This window comes from Spea bombifrons, chromosome 4, assembly GCF_027358695.1.
Source record: "Spea bombifrons isolate aSpeBom1 chromosome 4, aSpeBom1.2.pri, whole genome shotgun sequence".
Taxonomy (NCBI): Eukaryota; Metazoa; Chordata; class Amphibia; order Anura; family Pelobatidae; genus Spea; species Spea bombifrons.
Genome location: NC_071090.1, coordinates 40,445,445 through 40,456,654, shown reverse-complemented (window position 1 = coordinate 40,456,654; position 11,210 = coordinate 40,445,445). Strand labels below are relative to the sequence as shown.

General features: G+C 43.0%; 1 protein-coding gene across 4 annotated transcripts in view; it reads left to right on the top strand.

Moving 5' to 3' along the window:
• The first annotated feature begins 2,503 nt into the window (after window positions 1–2,503).
• The window catches only part of CDK17 (cyclin dependent kinase 17), a 61,218-nt gene continuing 52,511 nt past the window's right edge, over window positions 2,504–11,210 (top strand). For all 4 annotated transcript variants that reach the window (XM_053462419.1, XM_053462421.1, XM_053462420.1 and 1 more), the window contains exon 1: window positions 2,504–2,870. The gene's annotated coding sequence lies outside the window, so the exon portion shown is untranslated. The remainder of the gene's footprint in view (window positions 2,871–11,210) is intronic.

Sequence of the window (11,210 nt, the reverse complement as noted above, 5' to 3'; positions counted from 1 at the left end):
AGGGGAACCTTCAAGTTGAAAAAAAAATGTTAAATTTTTTTTTAAAAAAGGCAAAAAAAAAATAAAATAAATATATATAAAAAATATATTTTTGTGAGCAAGTCCTAAAATTAGCACATTAGCTTAAAACAATTCTCGCATGGAAAGAGTTAAAATACTGGCATATTAAATGCCCATGGGGTGTCTACTTTTAAAAAATGTATGATTTGATGGGGTAAATTGAATTGGCCGGGTTCAACAATGTCCCAATTAACACGGGGGAAGGATGGCCACACATCTAATTTAGAAAAATGCACACGTACCAAATGTGGCCTTTTAGTTCCCCCCAAAAATGACAAACCCGTGCATGTGGGGTATCACTGTACTCAGGAGATGTTGCTGAACACATATTGGGGTGTCGTGTGACAGCATATACCAGGAGCTATAAAAATACACACAAAAGAATACTACTGCAAACTTTGAAAAAATTCTGGTGGTAAAATATGTGCATGCAAAGAGTTAAAATACCAGCATTTAAAATACCCTGGGGTGTCTAGTTTTCAAAAATATATGGTTTTGTTGGGCACACTGAAATGGCCCGGCTCAAAGATGTACCAAATAGGGCATGGGCAGTGGATCCCCAAATGCCAAAGTTCAACATTGAAAAATGCGCATGCCCCAAATGTGGCCCTTTTGCCCCCAAACAGCTATGCAAAATCATTCATGTGAGGTATCGCTGTACTCAGGAGATGTTGCTGAACACATATTGGGGTGTTTTGTGATAGTGACATATACGAGAACCTTTTAATTCATATCTGAAGTAAAATGTGTGTGACAAAACAAATGCAAAAAAATGACTACCACAAAGTTTGACAAAGACTGGTGGTAGATATGGTGCATGAAAAGAGTTAAAATACTATCATTTGAAATACCCTGGGGTGTCTAGTTTTCAAAAATATATGGCTTTATTGGGCATACTGAAATGGCCCGGCTCAAAAATGTACCAAATAGGGCATGGGCAGTTGATCGCCAAACGCCAAAGTTCAACATTGAAAATGCGCATGCCCCAAATGTGACCCTTTTGCCCCCAAACAGCCAGGCAAAATCATTCATGTGAGGTATCGCTGTACTCAGGAGATGTTGCTAAACACATATTGGGGTGTTTTATGATAGTGACATATACCAGAACCTGTTTATTCATACCTGAAGTAAAATGTGTGTGAAAAAAACAAATGCAAAACAAATTACTACCATAAAGTTTGCCAAAGGCTGATGGTAGAATTAGTGCTTGGAAAGGGTTAAAATACTAGCATTTGGAATACTTTGGGCTGTCTAGTTTTCAAAAATATATGACTTGATGGGGTAAATTGCATTGGCCGGCTTCAAAGATACCCGAAATGGCACATGGGGGGAAGAATTACCAGATTTGGAAAAAATGGCTTTGAAATAGCAAAACGCTACCTGTACTTATTGCCCCATAATGTGTAGAAAAAAGCAAAAAAACATAAAAACATTATGTATTTCTAAACTCAGGACAAATAGTAGAATCTATTTAGCAGGTTTTTTCATTACCTTTTATAGATGAGTAAAAGAGTTTTCAACTAAAAGTTAGAAAGTTTTTCTAAATTTTTCACCATATTTTATACTTTTTTAATAGTAAATAATATGATACAATCAAAACAATGTAATCTAAAGAAAGCCCTTCTTGTCCTGAAAAAAACAATATCTAATGTGTGTGGGTTCAGTAAACGGGAAAGAAGAAAATTACAGCTAAACACGAGCAGCGCAGAATTGTTAAAATGGCCATTGTCACGAAGGGTACAAAAAGTAAAATCAGCCTTTGTCACAAAGGGGTTAAGTCCTGTGGCCAGAGAACAAGGCTTCCGTCCTCCTGCTCTGCCGCGGCAGGCGCTGCTTCACTGCTGAGCGGTGGATATGACCTCATATTCCGGCGCTCAGCGTGAAACGCCGGCACCGCGATGGAGGTAGAGGCCTTGTGGAGGAGACTGAGGGGGGCCGAGCGGTTGCTAGGCAACCCTCTCCTCCGCGTGAAGAAAAAAAAAAAAGCGTTTGAGGCTGCCCATTGCGGAACTGTCCTGGGCAATCCGTTGGGTGGTTCCAAATTCGGCGGGGGGGGGCAACAGGGGGGCAAGGAATAACCCAGGGGGGGCAATTGCTCCCCCTATAGCTACGCCACTGCTCTCCTGTAAAGCATCCTGACAGTCCTCCCTTTAGTGATTAGGCCTTTTATTACTTTTATTATTATTAACACTAGAAATGACATAACAAAATTGATCACTTTAATTTGAGGAAAATGCTGTGCTTCCTCAGAAAAAATGAATTACCGTAATAGTGAAATGATTTGTTGGAAGAGCCGTATGCCATTGAGGCGGGATCCAGCAGGGGGCGCTGCTCAGCTGCATAACCCTCTGTGAGAGGGCCGAGGGGGGCGGAGTCGCCGCTTCTGGTTTCAAAAAAAGAAAAACGAAAGAGAGGCCCCGATCCTGTTGTGCGAGGAGCAGGCGGAGCCCTTCAGTGTGTATCCGGAGACTGCCGCAAAACAGCCTGTCAGGCAGATCCCAGTCCGGGCCCAACGCGCACCCGCATACGGAGCCGGAGTCACACGCTTAAGCCGCTTGACAGCCAAAGCCTCTCATCCCCGTCCACCACAGATACTCTTCTCCCGCGGGAGCCATGTTGGGAACAGACCCTACGGAGGTGTCCGGATCATGACCCCAGGACAGCAGCGGGCCACATAGCAGCCAGCACACCGGGGGGAGGCTGCACACTCCCAGCCACTGTATCCGTCTGTACCAGCTGACCACAGACTGCCGGGTCCGGCCTGCAGCCCCGGGACTCCAGTTTCCGCTGCCAGCCAGTCCACTTAGCCGGTGAGTAACCGCGCGCAGTGTTTACCCTCTTTACAAACCTCACTCCCACCCCACCACCAGGAGGGCCAGAGCCAGGAAAGCCCCCGGCTTTATTCCCTATGTCTGCCTTCCATTGCCGGAGGGAAGCAGCAGCTCTTAGTTTGCTGGCCGGCATTCGCTTCAGGAGGAGGGCGGTGTATGTCCGGCTGCGGTATTGTGTTTGTGAGGAGAGGGGGTGAGTGCTCCCGGGGGCTGTGAGGAGAGGGGGTGAGTGCACCGGGGGGCTGTGAGGAGATGGATGGTAGCCTGGTGATTAGGGACACGAGTCAGGGCTCATCACACCATTTATATGAGATCTCCTGCAGAAGGAGGCATGGAATCCCTTCCTAGGGTTAGCCTGATCAGTGTCCTTCTCCAATAGGAACCCACCAGTGTTTATTTCTATATTATTTACACAGCGCTTCTTACAATACATAAAGTCTATGGCGAAACTAGGACAGCTGGATGAACTGCTACGTTAAGTAAAGAAGGCTCTGCACTTATGCTTGGATTGGGCACTTTTTGCTTGCTATAGAATCATTGAGAAATCCTAAATCTTTGTGCTGGAAAACAATTCAATTTTAGATTAAGGAAGTATTTTCCGGGTAATCTTCGCTGTTCCAGTCTTTGAAAGCTTGGCTTCCAAGGGTTATACTAAGTTCAAGTGTGTTGTAGATGCAGCTATTGACATAGATAAGCTTTATGTGTTCGTGTTAAACATATGGTTTGTTTGGTGTACACGCTAGCATTGTGCATGGGCTGTCATTTGCCCTAGGAAAGCTTTATTCTGTGGGCCAAATTGTGTGTGTTGTTCCTATCCCAGCACTCCGTTTAGTAGAGACGCCCGGCATGTCGCATGATGCCTTGAATCCTATATACTGCTCACCCCTTTGGCAGCGAAAGCATGAATAGTCGAAGCTTGTGCAAACACACTGTTGGGAGAGTCTGCCGAGTGAGTCACGCTGTGTATGTTTAGCTGTAAGCTCATCTGTATTAAAGGAACCAGGACAGACCCGGTGTATGCTAGATAACTCGAACCAGTGTCGCGTGTACTAAAGTACAGTCCTAGTTTATATGAAAGTACCAGCTGTGTGGGTTTTTTTTTTTTTTTTTTAAAGAGCTGCTACTTGTAATCGAGGACGTGACATTCTTACGGTGTTAAACATCCTATATTTTAATTCTCTTTTCACTAAGTTTAGACTGATATGTGTTCAGTTTACATTAATTGGAATATATATCAACACCTGTGTATATGTGTATATGTATATATGTATGTATGTATGTATGTATATATATATATATATATATATATATATATATATATATATAATTACACATGCAATCTATATGTCCCAAACTGCAGCTCTGCCAAGAAGCTACAAGGGTTAATTCAAAGGTAAACACCTACAGTATTTTCATGTTGGAGTTCACACAGAAGCCAAGAAAGCCTCTGCTTCTTACCCCCAAGAGTCTGCAATCATTAAATCTCTAGCCCAGCAGGCATTTTTCTTGTGCTGCTGGAAGCTCCACAAATGGTGAAAAAGCTCCTTAAGGGGAGGGGGATGGGTGAAAAATCTGGAGGGGGGGGTGCAGCAGTGGTTTCCAGCATTGATCTTTCAGTTACTTCATCTGTAGGTGGCTTACGCTGACCTTTCAGCATAAATAACACATGGTGCTGGCATTGGAACCTGAGGTTTGTTTAGTGCCTTTCAGCCATAGGTTGTCATCTATGTATATTCTTGTATACATAGATATACATATAGCTTTGTTGCACTGGAGACTATACTGTGCATTGTCTTACATTCAGTGATTTTCTTCGTTTTTGCTTGAAAGAATACTTTCATATCAGAGAGAAATTTCCCCTTCCAATCTGCATATCTATACTTGTAATGTAATCTGTAAATTCGAGTTGCAGGAAGCAGCTATCTGACTATGTACTATCTACACTGACTATGTACTTGATATTCCACTGAAAACATCACTTTCCAGAATTGGTGTTTTTCAAGGTCTTCTCACAGTATTTTGGTAGGCAAGCAGATAACATGGGTAAAGACTTAATCCATGTACACCAAGGACAATGGCTCTAGAAAAGACTGTAATAGATTTTCTTGTCTGGCCACCCTCTGAACTCATTACAACATGGGCCACATTGTCCCTGTTTGCCTGGTGATATGATCACATATCTTATATCGGTGTCTTCACTTTCCTTATTGATCCAGGGGGATGTTTCATTGCTGATGAGTCCAATATTTAAACCCCGGTTTGATTTCAGATTCTTATTGATTTAGTACGCGTTGGTATTGGTGTGAAGCTTTATGTTACGGAGATCGGCTTAGTGCAATGTTTTCATGTGCTGGTGGGTTTGATGATATTAAAGCAATGACACAGCAGTCAAAGAATGACCTGGCACTGTAGCAGCTAGGATTTATTGCAGCCACATGTGTAATCTGTCTCGTATAGTAGTCCTTGTTGAATACATACTATAGACAGGTCCCTGAATCTGTGATAAATGAGTGCAGTATGGGATCGTATATAACCGTAGAATGATTGGTATCGGGTCTTTTGCTGCGTCACTCGCACATTCATACGCTTTCTTGAACCTGTATATCTGTTTTTGTTCTCCCAGTCATATTCTCCTGAGTGTTAATGGATTTCCTTATTTTTCCTCAATCGTCTTAGTCTTTTCAAGCTCAGCCATAAATGATGTTCTCCTATGGGAGGAAAACCACTTCTGGCAAGGAGGGTAAAGCACAGCCCCCCCCCCATAACTAATACAAAATTGCTTATTATCCAGCGCTGTGCAAGTTGTTCCAGCCCCGGAAGCAATTACACCACTCCCCCCCCCCCCCCCGTAAAGAGGACACGCTTGGCATCTATAAGCGTTTTATTTTGTAATAAGCAGTGTGGGTCTTGAGCCAACTGTTACTCCTGATATTTAGGTCAAGTAGTGACACCTCGCTTCTTTACGAACACTTCTTTACACGTATGTCGCCCGTAGTTTAAATGAAACACTTATTCTTTGCTGCTTATCCCTACTCATTGGCCTCTTGGTGACACTGATTTAATTGCCAACCTGCCTGCCACGATTTTCCATTATTTAGAATGAAACGTAAAATCGAGCCATAATTAGCAAGCCTTTTTAGTGTTTCTTTTGCTTTTATTTTTCCATGTAATTGAGCCGAGGCTTTATTTCAGGATATTTATATGCATGAACGAGGAATGTAATTGCAAAACGGTTTTCTAATGATCAATTAGCCTTTTAAACTTAAACTTGGATGCGAGTCACCTCATGTATGGGGCAGCTCCGGTTTTTCTGCAGGAGAAATACATAATGATTTCAGCAAGTTAAACCAGACCTCTCCTGCAACTCCCACTTTAGTGAATGAACCCTACTCAGGTTATGTGATGAGGGCAGCTGTCTACTGATTTTTATACAGACTCTGAGTAGCTGGTGTGTTGGTTCCCTGCTAATGATAATGGCAATCACAACAAATCTGACGTCATTCTGTGCTGCTATTCCACCTATATAATGTTGTTGAACAGGTGAACTCCTTTCCCTGAGATGGATGATAGCTTTCAGAATGTTTTGGTGGGCGTCTGTCAATCTGCAGACTGTTATTAGTCGCATAGGAATGAACTTGTCGCAGCAGTCTTACACGGTGTACATACAATCAGATAATGAACCTTTATTTTCCTTTAACAATGACAAATACAAGTAATAAAGTCTAAAGCACCATCTAGGACCTGGAACGCAGTTTGTGGCATTTCATATAAACGTAGGAAAACATTGGAACAGCATGAAAGTGTACCTGTCGCTCAAAATTGTGCTAGGGTGCCTGCATTCACTTCCGAGCTGAAAGGTTTGTGTTAAATTCTGTGGTGGAATGGAAAGGGGTTTTGGTTTGTCCATTTACATCTGAGTTAATGTGTGAAGAATACACCTCTGAGGTAGAGGACTGCATCATCCAAAAAACTTGCGGGTGGTTTTTCAGGTGTTGCGGGCAATCGAACAATGTACCTGCGGGTCCCAGTAATCCTGCACTCTCCCGCAAGGCTGCCTTCAGCGGCTCTTCTCTTGTTCCGCAAAAATTCAGTGTCAGTGGGATTAAGAAAACAGCCCCGTGCAGGGCTCTACTCTGAGGTCCTGAAAGCTCATGCAACTTTATATCTGTTTCTACAAGGTTCTATCTGTTACAAAGTATCATCTTCAATAAAAAAACCTGTTTTCTCTCAGGCTTATATGGCTATATCCGTGTTTATTACCAAACCTAAACACCACACTGAGCCAAATTATTTATGCCTTCGCTGAAAATACTCCCTGGCACTAGAAGGAAGGAAAATTGTGCTACTCTGAGACTGCACCGGTGTCACATCATGCCTATTTATCAATACACTTTAACAATTCTCCTTTAAGTAAGGGTCTGAAGCCAGTTGCTGGACAATGGACAGAATAGCTGTAAATATATTACCATTAAATCGCAGGCTCTCCATTTCAACAAAGCTTTTAGTGTCTCTATAAAAGGGTCTTTGCGGTCATGTAAGTTGACGATTTCATGTAAAAACTGCTTCTGGCATAACGTGTGAAAAGTATTATCCTCATAGTAACCAGAGGAGTGATCCATTCAGGAGTGGTGTTGTAAGAAGGGCAGAAACGGACTTTAAACTTTGTAATCTTGACTCTCTCAATGCATCGTGTTGGCAACGTTCTTCTGCCCTTGTTTTATCACTTCTAACACTTCCAGTGCTTAACAGTATACTTAGGATGAAGTGGAGGGAGGTCCTTGGGTTTTTAAGTGTTAAAGAATTTTGCTTTCAGTTATTATAACTAATATAAATTGTAACGGGTTCACCAAGAGAGTTGTAGTAACTCCCAGAGATCACCCGCATGTATCCTCCTGTTGTCCCCGGAATAACTTCCAGCACCAGTCAGCATGCGCACCTTGGAACCCTGCTATGTGTACCCAATAAGTAGACACAACTACCTTGAATTGAGTACAGCAGGAATGAACAGTTTATTGTTGTAAAACATAGACTCATATAGCCACAGAACTTCATTAACGTAAATTAACATTGATAAATAGGTGCATGTAGACAATCCAACCTTTAATCCCCTGGCAGCAATCCTATTGATGGGATTAATTAAACAATGGAGTTCCTACCTGTGCTATCTTTGTTTGACAGCCAGGCTGGAGCCATCTCTGAGTACCTTGAGGCCTTGTATGACAGGTCATTCTGTCACATAAATATATTCTATCACTGTGTAGATGGATACATCTCACACTCACACACCCTCTCATCGCGCATTACTCCCTGCTAGTGTCCTGAAGGCACTGCCTGTTGCCTTCTCTGGGTCCTGCTGGTAGAGTGCGTTAAGATGGTTTTATATAAATAGTTGAGCTTGTTCATCACGGTTTTTGTATTGCTCTCTGCTTTGTGTGAGCACCACCACATTATTACAAATTAAACCCGCAAATGCAGCGAAGATTACTTCACTCCTGCTTGATGGCCAATAAGTTATTTAAAGGCTCCTATAAATTTCAAAGTTACTGCAGACTAGTTTCCAATGGCTTTTTTTTCTTCATTGCTCATTCTCCGTATAGCATCCATTTTGTGCAGTGTGTCTTAGTGGGACGCAGTATGTTGCTATGACAACTACTTATGGGGAAGAAAATGACTTCAAATTTAGGCTTTTTTTACTGCACAAGGGTGTCTTAATTTAGTCCTTGAGCCTACAGATACAAAGGGTAAAACAAATGAGGTATAGGATTCCTCTGCACATCATGAATAGTTTGGTCACATGTTAATGAGCACGTGCCTAACCTTCTGGTAGGATTTACTCCCTTAACTACCAAACCCAAAGCGTTATCTATGACGACTCAATGTCCAGCTTTATTTTTTTTTTTTTTTTTTTTTTTTTTTTACACTTATTTCGTTTAGAACTGCGACAACAAACATTTCCATGTATAAAGTGTGAACTCACCAACGTATGTATGCATTATGGCAGGCGAGCCCAAGTGGGGCTTTCTTCCACAAGAAGGTCCAATCGTCGGTGTTGTCGTAGGAAAGGGAGTAAAAGTGCTCTGGGGAAGCCTGAACAACGGACAGGAAGTTCTCTGGGACTGCGGGAACAAGCCTGAACAACCAAGCAAACAGCAGAGGGAAACCGAAAAGGAGGGAGGGAAAGAATCTACTGATTACAGGAGAGCCCTCCGCGGGACTGTCTTCTCCCGCTGAATTTCTGACCACTCCTGCCTACTCCTGGAACATATGTCCACTATTGCAAACATTCATTTTCTCATTCATATACTCATTCATTCCCCACCCCCTTACCTGAACTGCAGATTTCCTGCGCACTGCCGCAAGGCAGCCTTCGTGTTGGTCGCACACAGCGTCTCTTCTCTTGTCCCGTCCAGGGGAAGCAGGAATGCAGCAGAGTCATGTGACGTAAATTCACGTGTCTCCCCTGGGTTCCTGGGCGGAAAAAGAGAAGAGACGCCGTGTGCGAGCAACGCGAAGGCAGCCTGGCGGGAGTGCGCGGGATCACTGGGACCCGCAGGTACAGTGTCTGACCGTGCACAACACCCGAAAAAGCGCCTGCACCTTAAAGTTTTTTTTACGGGACCCGCATCCCGATGCAGTCCTAGTTCAGACATCTCTTTTCCGTTCAGCCTTGTCTGAAAAACTTCTCTGATAAGGGATACTCCTGTATCTCAATATGACCCTCTCATTTCCTGTTATCGTTTCAAAACTGTATAAATTGGTATTTAAAAAAAAAGTTCAATGTTGGGCGAAGGGTTTACGTTGAGAATGTTCTTTTGGCCAGCTCGTTAGGGATTCCGTCCTCCCCTGGCTTTTACGTTCTTCAGTATCAATGTTGGGTAAACTGATACAAGCTTCTGTGGGATGAACACTGTAAATTGGAGATCACCATGGCAACAAGACATGACATAGTACCACTATGTCAGTAAGATACTAAAATGCTCTTTGTGGGCGATTAATAATTTGGTTGTAGTTGCTGGTTTTTGTAGCATATCTAGTGGTTAATTTGCTAGCCATTCAATAAATCTGCTACTTAACTGGTCTTTAGTTCCTGTAGGACGCTTAAGACTAGACATGTCTTGGTGTGGACAGGTGAGAAAGTGTCCACGTTAATAGACTTCTTCAATGCCGTCCCAATCATTGTTTGTTTATTTAGGGTGAGAAACAACCCCAGTTCTTCATAGCAAACTCACTTGGAATGTCTTGAAACCCTGGGGAAAGCCACTTGCGTTTTTTCATCCGGTCTTTCCTGCTACTACCACCGTACGATTTATGAGCAAACTGATCGCCCGCCAGCTGGAAGTTTTAGCTGAAATGTACGTGTAAAGTGGTGGTGTGGAACGCAGGAATGCTTCGTAAGCCACATTGTGTTGTGCTCCGTGTCACAGCAGGGATAAGCTTGGCCCCGAGCACTTGTTATGATACATAGGTCTTGAGAGGAATCGCCACCTCTGTGACTTCGAAGACACGTCGCTCTTAGAGGTGTGGATGCTTTGTCTGCTGACCAGAGCCCCGTTTTGCGAGGGAGAACGTTTTTTTTCTGTTCCAAGGACTCCTTGTGTTCCCTGTAGGCTATGTGCTAATTACTGTGCTGTGTTACGGTATAAATATTTCACGGGAATGTCAAGATGCCTTTAAAGTCGGGGAGCTGTAAACTGTTGCTATGCAACCCTTTTCAGATTGCTATTTTCGAAAGGTCTTGCTGGAATGGCTGTGGCTTATATTACATAATATATCCAGAGTCTTCGTGCATGCGGAGGAATGGCTTTATTTATGTGTTACGTTTCTGCATTAGTTATTTTTGCATTCAGAAAGTCAATCAAAATATTTTCCTTGAATTCTTTTAAGCTTTTCCTGCAGCTTTTTTGTTTTGTTTTTGGGAATGGGGGGGGGGTCTCCTTTCTGTGCTCCCCTGATAAATGACCTGCTGCTTTGTGGATCTGAATTTTTTTCCTTCTTCATTGGTTTCAGTGGAAATGTTAGAATATCACATTTTGAATATTATAATTTGGTCACTTAGTAAATGCAATTAATGATCATACGTTTAGCAAATTACATCTTAAGCAACCAAAACAAAGGAGGTTCTCTGCTGTCATAATTGGAATGGGCCTGCCTTCTAACTACACACCACTGATGGGCCTCCCCCCCTGTCAGCAGCGGTCAGCCCTGCACTGATTGTCTTATGGTGCTGTGAGGCTTTGGCCTGTGTGTGAGGCTTTGGCCTGTGTGTGAGGCTTTGGCCTGTGTGTGAGGCTTTGGCCTGTGTGTGAGGCTTTGGCCTGT